Source organism: Schistocerca serialis, unplaced genomic scaffold, assembly GCF_023864345.2.
Source record: "Schistocerca serialis cubense isolate TAMUIC-IGC-003099 unplaced genomic scaffold, iqSchSeri2.2 HiC_scaffold_1206, whole genome shotgun sequence".
Taxonomy (NCBI): domain Eukaryota; kingdom Metazoa; phylum Arthropoda; class Insecta; order Orthoptera; family Acrididae; genus Schistocerca; species Schistocerca serialis.
The window spans coordinates 32,501-40,000 of NW_026047410.1; the positions used below are offsets into that span (position 1 = coordinate 32,501).

Below are 7,500 nucleotides of genomic sequence, written 5' to 3' on the forward strand. Positions count from 1 at the left end.
CATCTTGCCCTCAGTATCATCCCCATTTATTGTGGTTTCTTAGGAGTGGGCGGACAGCCGGGCCCCAACAACGGATTTCCAGCTGTTATGACCAGTGCTGCCATTCCCCTCCTGATGGTTTTAATTACGGTCTTTTAAGTTTATCAATGCACAATATTCATCAGCTTGGCTGATGAATAAGGCTTTTCTTTATTAACCCAGTAGTTATTCAAAGATTAATTGTGCAAATTTGGAAATATTATCGACTAGATCTTGTAATACCTTATATAGGTCGGGATTTGTTAATATTTCTTGTAATTGTTTATTTCTTAACACCTCTCTCATTTCTGAGGCAACTGGATCAAGGTCCGGGCACTCGAAGGCAACATGCTCGGGCGTCCCCACTGGGGCACCACAGACACATCCAGGTGTTGGCCAGCTGCCTATCCGGTGAAAGTACGTCGGATAGGGGCCGTGTCCGGATAGAAAGTGTACAATTCCTTGAGTTGCTGTCATGTGCCTTAGTTTTAATCTGTCCCTCACCCTGGGGAAGAGGTTGAAGACCCGTCTACCAGTGGTAGAATTTTCCCACTGCTCCTGCCATAATTGCATTGTTCTTTGCTTGATTTCTGTAACATTGTATAAGTATGTTCCCATTATTGTTCTTACTCTGTCGTAGTCTCTTTTGTGTAACCAGTAAATTGCTGCGTGCTGTCTAATGTTAAGATCAAGGGGGCAAAATCCCATAATTACGCAAAGAGCATCTGTTGGTGTAGTGCCAAATGCACCCACACACCGTAATATGACGTTTCGCTGTATTCGCTTTATTTGTAATGCTGGCCTAACCTGCACGAGTCTGTGGGCCCAGGCACTGGAGCCATACCCCACGACTGGCACAAGAATACTGTTGTTGTACATGTGTGTTGCTGCCGGTGGCAGGTGAAATCGTCGTTGTGCGATACTTATTAGTTTATTAAACAATGTAGTGGCCTTTGATGCAACATATGCAATATGTGGAGCATAGCTCCAGGTTTCATCAATGAGGACGCCCAAGTATCTAGCAGATCTTGCTCTAACCACTATACGGTTTTCTAATCTTATAGCTGGATCTCGTGCTAGTCTACCCTTTAGTAACATGTAATTTGACTTATGTGGTGCCAAGTGAAGCTTAGACTGTTTGCACCATTGTAACAAAATTTCTGATACCTGAGCTGTTTTGTTCTCGATCGCTGCGCGACTGTCACCGTCAACAAGGACAAGAAGGTCATCTGCATACGCAACAACTCCCAGTACCATGTTGCTCTCGTCTAGGGTTATCAACAAGGGATCCATGTTGATATCCCAAAACACTGGTCCACAAACTGAGCCCTGTGGACAGCCCTTTGTAATGTTCTTCGACACCACAGCACCAGGAGCCGTTATTTTGGCGACTCTGTTCCGGCAATAGTCCTTTAGACAACCATAAAGCGCCGCCGGGCACTCCATCTCCCGTAGCCGCGAGAAGAGGGCCGGCCACCACAGGTTGTCAAAGGCTCCGGAAATGTCTACCATGATCCCCAGAACATACTTCTTCATAGATGAGTGAACAATACTGGCTGCCTGATTTATGGCATCGGATGTTGATTTGCCTTTTCGAAAGCCGTATTGCAGGTTACTCATGCCATGCAGTATTCTATGACTCGACAGTCTAGACACCAACAATTTCTCGAAGGTCTTTCCCATCACATCTAACAGGCAGATTGGTCTATATGATTTGGGAACTGTAGGGTCCTTGTCTGGATCCTTTTTTATAATTACCACTTCCGCTGTTTTCCAGGTGGTTGGGAAGGTTCGCGTCTCCAGGCATTTGTTGTAGATCTTTGCTAGCACCGGGGCTAACTTGGATACAAGACACTGCAGAACCTCTGCAGGAATTGCATCCGGTCCCGGTGCTTTCCGTTTTCCGAAGGACAGGATGGCGTTCGCCACCTCCTCTGATGAGAAGGGGTATACCTGTGTTGCATTGTGGTATTCGTATTCGTTTTGTTGCCTCAACGCCAACTGCATCTCATCGTCTGAGTCAGGTCGGTCGTCAGGTAGGAGCGCACGAAGCAGCTCCTCGGCCGTTTCCAGCCAGTTGGTCGTCATCTGGTCCGAGTCTCCTATTGTCACAGTAGAGAGATGCATTGGTGAGTGTATCTTTTCACATATTATTTTGTACGGTGTACCCCATGGATCAAGAGCCAAGTGAGACGTTACGAAATCTTCCCAACTCTGTTGACGATGTTGGAGTAAGGTTTCTTTAAATATGCTTTTCTTCTGTCTGTATATAGTGAGATGATATTGTCTTTCCTCCATGGTGAAAGACCTTTGATAATTGCGGCGCGCCCTTCTCATAGACTGCCGGAGCCCAGTCAGCTCTGGAGTCCATGGAGAAGTCATCTTACGGATGAGACGCCTTCTCATCGGTATTGCCACGGCGACAGCCGCCCTGATTGATGCTGTTAATGCCCCAACGGCCTCTTCTATGTCGATGTCTTCGTCTTCCAACTCTGGAGGGTTAAATTCCGCCTCTAGGAGATCCCAATTGGCTCTCCCGTAATCAAGTTGCATGGCCCACCTCTCTGGTGCCTGTTGTATTTCATGTACCAATGTAAATTCAATAGTATTATGATCGCTTGTTGTATGGTTTTCTAATACATGCCAATCGTGAATTTTGTTTGCGATATTAATGGAGCTTAACGTTACATCAATATGTGAAGCTGCCCCAGCTCTACTCCTATAAGTAGGAGGATTGCCGGGGAGATTTGCTACATTTAAATTAAATTCCATAATAACATCCTCAAGGGCAATGCCCCTTGGGTCCTGTGTTCGGCTATACCAGAGAGGGGACTTAGCATTACTGTCCATCGAGATTATGATTGACTTCCCTTGTAGGGCTCTCAATATGGTAATAAGCTGCCTTAAGTAGATATCAATTGGATCACGAAACTGACAATAGATATTTATCAGGTACCAAAACGAGTTTAGGTGATTTATTTCTACAACTATTATGTGTTCTGTACAGAATTGTGTTAGCACTGTGGTTTTTATCGTATTGTTGAGAATGACTACAGCTGTCATTGGACTCTGTCCAAATGTTATTACTTGTGCTGTAACGGGAAAGCCCAAGGATCTCCCAGAGGCAGTACTTGGTTCTTGTATCAGTACTACATCTATTTTGTTTTCTTCAGAAAGCCTACACAGCTCTTGCATGACTAGGGAGCTTTTCATTGCATTGACTTGGTAGCACTTAATAATCGTCCGGATATTTGGTATATACCATACTATTCGGCCAGGTCTGAGCAGGGTCATATGTTATTCTCCCGTACATCTTGACAAGTTCATTATATGTTTTCGTAAGATCAAATTTCCTTCCCCGCCTCTCGTATACTTTAGTGACTAGTTCTTTTAGTTGTTCATAGTCATGGGGAATATTCACCGCCGCTAGCTGGACGCAGTCTACATCCTCCAGAGTTGGAAATGTGATCTTGTTCCCTCTCGGGTGCCCAGCTCTGACCAACTGCCTCAGAGCAGCCATCATCAATGTCTGGTTCTCCAACCTACCAAGCTGCAATGTTTCACTACAAATATTATATATGTTCCCTGGCGGGCATGTGTTGTATTTAGGTGTATTTACAGTTACAGAGCCATCACCAGCTAGTTCTCCTACAGTTTTGTTATCTACTTTTAATCCCAAAGAACCATCACCAAGAGTTAATTGTTTATTATCTACTTCATGCACACTGACTATTGAATGACAATTTTCGGTGTCTTCTGCTAGAGTCACCAGCGGCGTCGTCTCCAAGGCTAGGGGAACCCCAGCCAAACGGGAGTCTCGCGCCGCACCTTCCTCTGCCTTCATAAATGAAGCTGGTAGACTTCTCCTAGCCAGGAAGGACCCGGCTTGGCAGGAGAAGTCGGCTGTCGGTGGCCGCACTGGTGGGACTGGGAGTGTATAAGTACTCCCCTCCTCCACCTCCTCGGCCATTTTGGTTGGAGGCCGCCTGCTGGCCGCCAGGAAGGACCCGGCTTGGCAGGAGGCTTCCGTCATTTCTGGCTGCACCAATGGAACTGGGAGAGTATAAATACTCCCCTCTTTCGCCTCTGTGGTCGCTGTAGGCGGCGGGCATCCCCCAGCAGCCGGGGCGGTCTCGGCCCGGCAGGAGGGGTCCGGCGTCAGCAGCCGCACTGGTGGAGTTGGGAGTGTGCACACACTTCCCTCCGTCGCCTCGGCAGCCGCCGTCACCAGTTGCCCCTCCCCGAGGACCAGGACAGACCCCGCCCGGGAGGAGGAAGCCGCCATCTCGCGCTGCTCTGGTGCACCTGTAACAGTATAAGACCTCCCCTCCACCCCAGTACAATCGTCCAAGGACAGATGAGATAATCTTAATTTTCTCCACCTATTCGCATCCCTTAGCGACTTACTTGGTGATTTGTGTTTTGTTATGTTATAGCTAGTCGCCATAATCGGTTCTTTGTATCAGTCTTTGGATCAGTAATTTATACGTTAGGCACTCCTTCCCTGGAGTGTGACAGGTTCTCTTCCTGTATTTACAGGGGATGCAGACAGGTGTTTGTTTACAATTCCTTTTGTCATGACCGTCCTCTCCACAGTTGTGGCATACTGGTGCTTCAAATGTGCAGTATTTTGCCACATGGCCATAATCCTGGCACTTGGAACATTTGGCCAGTGCCGTATAATCCTTTGTGGGTATCGCATTGTACCCTATGTACAGTCTGTTCGTCTTAATTATTTCTTTTCTGAGATCAGGGGCTATCTCCACCGCGTGGTGTACAGTTGATCTGTCTCGCGGGCCTGCCTTAAATCTTGGCTTGAATTTTTCCAGGAACTCTTCTCGAGTCATTTTGTCTTCAAAATTCTGTTCGTATACACAGTCCGTGACATCGTCAACTGTCATATACGAGGGGACATCATATAACATCATAAGGGGTCTTCGTTTTCTCGGTTTTTCACATGTAAAGTTCTCCTTCACTTTTGGGTTATTTATTAATTTTTCACTATCCTCAGGAGAGGCTAGTTCCACTATCAGTATGTTTTTAGTTGTCCTAACTTGATTTATTTTTATTTTATCAATCCGGGGATTCACACTCTTTTCAAATCGTTCTTTTACCTTCCGTACGTCTTCACCTTTCTTTGGTTTCACAAATACTGTGGGAACGGTTTTTTCTAAATTAATTTTTATTGTTTCTTGTACAGTCCGTTTCGGCTGTACTGGCAAAGCTGCAGCTGCAGCATATGACTTCTTAGGTTGTTGTTGTTGTTCTTTTCTCATCCTTTCATTTTCTTCTTTTACTTCGGCATACTGACCTTCGAGCCTAGCATGAGCCAGAGCCCAGGTGGCTATATTCTCCTTAATGGCTCTAATCTGCTCTGCATTAATCTTCCCATGCTTAACGCTTCTGTCGAAAAGACGCAGGAAATACGCGTGTCGCTCCGCGACACTCATCTCATCAAATTCTCCTATTGGAGCGTCTGGCTCCGCATGCGCATAATCACTCTCCATATTTTCAGCCATTATTCCAGAAGAGTGACAAAGTGTGGAGGCCCGTCTCTTTCCCCGGACCGGCCTCTCTGGCATGGGGGGAGGCTATCTGCAGCTCGCTCACCAGTCCCGCCCCCTGACCAAGAGCCTTATGAGCTGCTGGGTTTAGCGCGCCGTTTCCAGCGTACTAGTCCCCTTCCACGATCACATCACTGGAGATTTCACCCGTCCCTCCCCGGCAAATGCCCATCGCATTCCGGAGAGGCGGATTCACCTCTCGGCCTTCGCCCCCTAATAGGCCGAGTTTCCACCATCAGGCCAAGGACCCAGCCCTACCCAGGTGCTGGGTCGGTCCCCCAGACGTTCGGGGGTCTGGCCCCATCTAACCTAGCCAGGGACATGTCACCATGCCCTGGCTTGGCGGAACGTGTCCGGGACATCCCGTTCACGGCGATGAGCCTTTGCCGGCTCAGGCCGCGATCCCTCCCCAGCAAATGTGACCGTAGGAAGACAGGGCACCGGTGTTGTTGTGCCCTGTGCAGGGACAGATGTTGTGTCCCTTCTAGCGCAGCTTCCCCTGCGCCACGCACCCTTTGCTTTCGCTTTGGGTTGGGGGACATTTAACGTCGTCCAAGACGTGAGGAACTGCAGCAGCCAGACTGCAGGGTTCCGGGATCGTCGTGAGACTTACCCTCATACCCTCGCCCAGCCACCGCGCTCAACTCAGGAGAGACCGGTGTCGTGTCTCTCGTAACGCAGCTCCCCCTGCGCCATGCACCCTTTGCTTTCGCTTGGGTTGGGGGCATTTAACGTCCTGCCAGGACGGGAGTTTTACGTCCTGCCTTGACAGTAGATAGTAGATAGGGACAGCGGGAATCTCGTTAATCCATTCATGCGCGTCACTAATTAGATGACGAGGCATTTGGCTACCTTAAGAGAGTCATAGTTACTCCCGCCGTTTACCCGCGCTTGCTTGAATTTCTTCACGTTGACATTCAGAGCACTGGGCAGAAATCACATTGCGTCAACACCCGCTAGGGCCATCGCAATGCTTTGTTTTAATTAGACAGTCGGATTCCCCCAGTCCGTGCCAGTTCTGAGTTGATCGTTGAATGGCGGCCGAAGAGAATCCGCGCACCCGCGCGCCCCCGGAGGAGCACGCTAAGGCGGACGCGGCCTCGCAGCAAGGAAGATCCGTGGGAGGCCAAGGCACGGGACCGAGCTCGGATCCTGCACGCAGGTTGAAGCACCGGGGCGCGAACGCCGCGCAGGCGCGCGCATCCTGCACCGCCGGCCAGCACGAGGCCAACCAACGGCGAGAGCAGACCACGCCCGCGCTAAACGCCCGCACTTACCGGCACCCCTACGGCACTCACCTCGCCCAGGCCCGGCACGTTAGCGCTGACCCACTTCCCGACCAAGCCCGACACGCCCCGATCCTCAGAGCCAATCCTTATCCCGAAGTTACGGATCCAATTTGCCGACTTCCCTTACCTACATTATTCTATCGACTAGAGGCTCTTCACCTTGGAGACCTGCTGCGGATATGGGTACGAACCGGCGCGACACCTCCACGTGGCCCTCTCCCGGATTTTCAAGGTCCGAGGGGAAGATCGGGACACCGCCGCAACTGCGGTGCTCTTCGCGTTCCAAACCCTATCTCCCTGCTAGAGGATTCCAGGGAACTCGAACGCTCATGCAGAAAAGAAAACTCTTCCCCGATCTCCCGACGGCGTCTCCGGGTCCTTTTGGGTTACCCCGACGAGCATCTCTAAAAGAGGGGCCCGACTTGTATCGGTTCCGCTGCCGGGTTCCGGAATAGGAACCGGATTCCCTTTCGCCCAACGGGGGCCAGCACAAAGTGCATCATGCTATGACGGCCCCCATCAACATCGGATTTCTCCTAGGGCTTAGGATCGACTGACTCGTGTGCAACGGCTGTTCACACGAAACCCTTCTCCGCGTCAGCCCTCCAGGGCCTCGCTGGAGTATTTGC

The 7,500-nt window shown here is 49.8% G+C and overlaps 1 pseudogene; it reads right to left on the bottom strand.

Annotated features, from left to right (window-relative positions):
* Positions 1–6,326: 6,326 nt before the first annotated feature.
* The window catches only part of LOC126435430 (large subunit ribosomal RNA), a 2,992-nt pseudogene continuing 1,818 nt past the window's right edge, over positions 6,327–7,500 (bottom strand).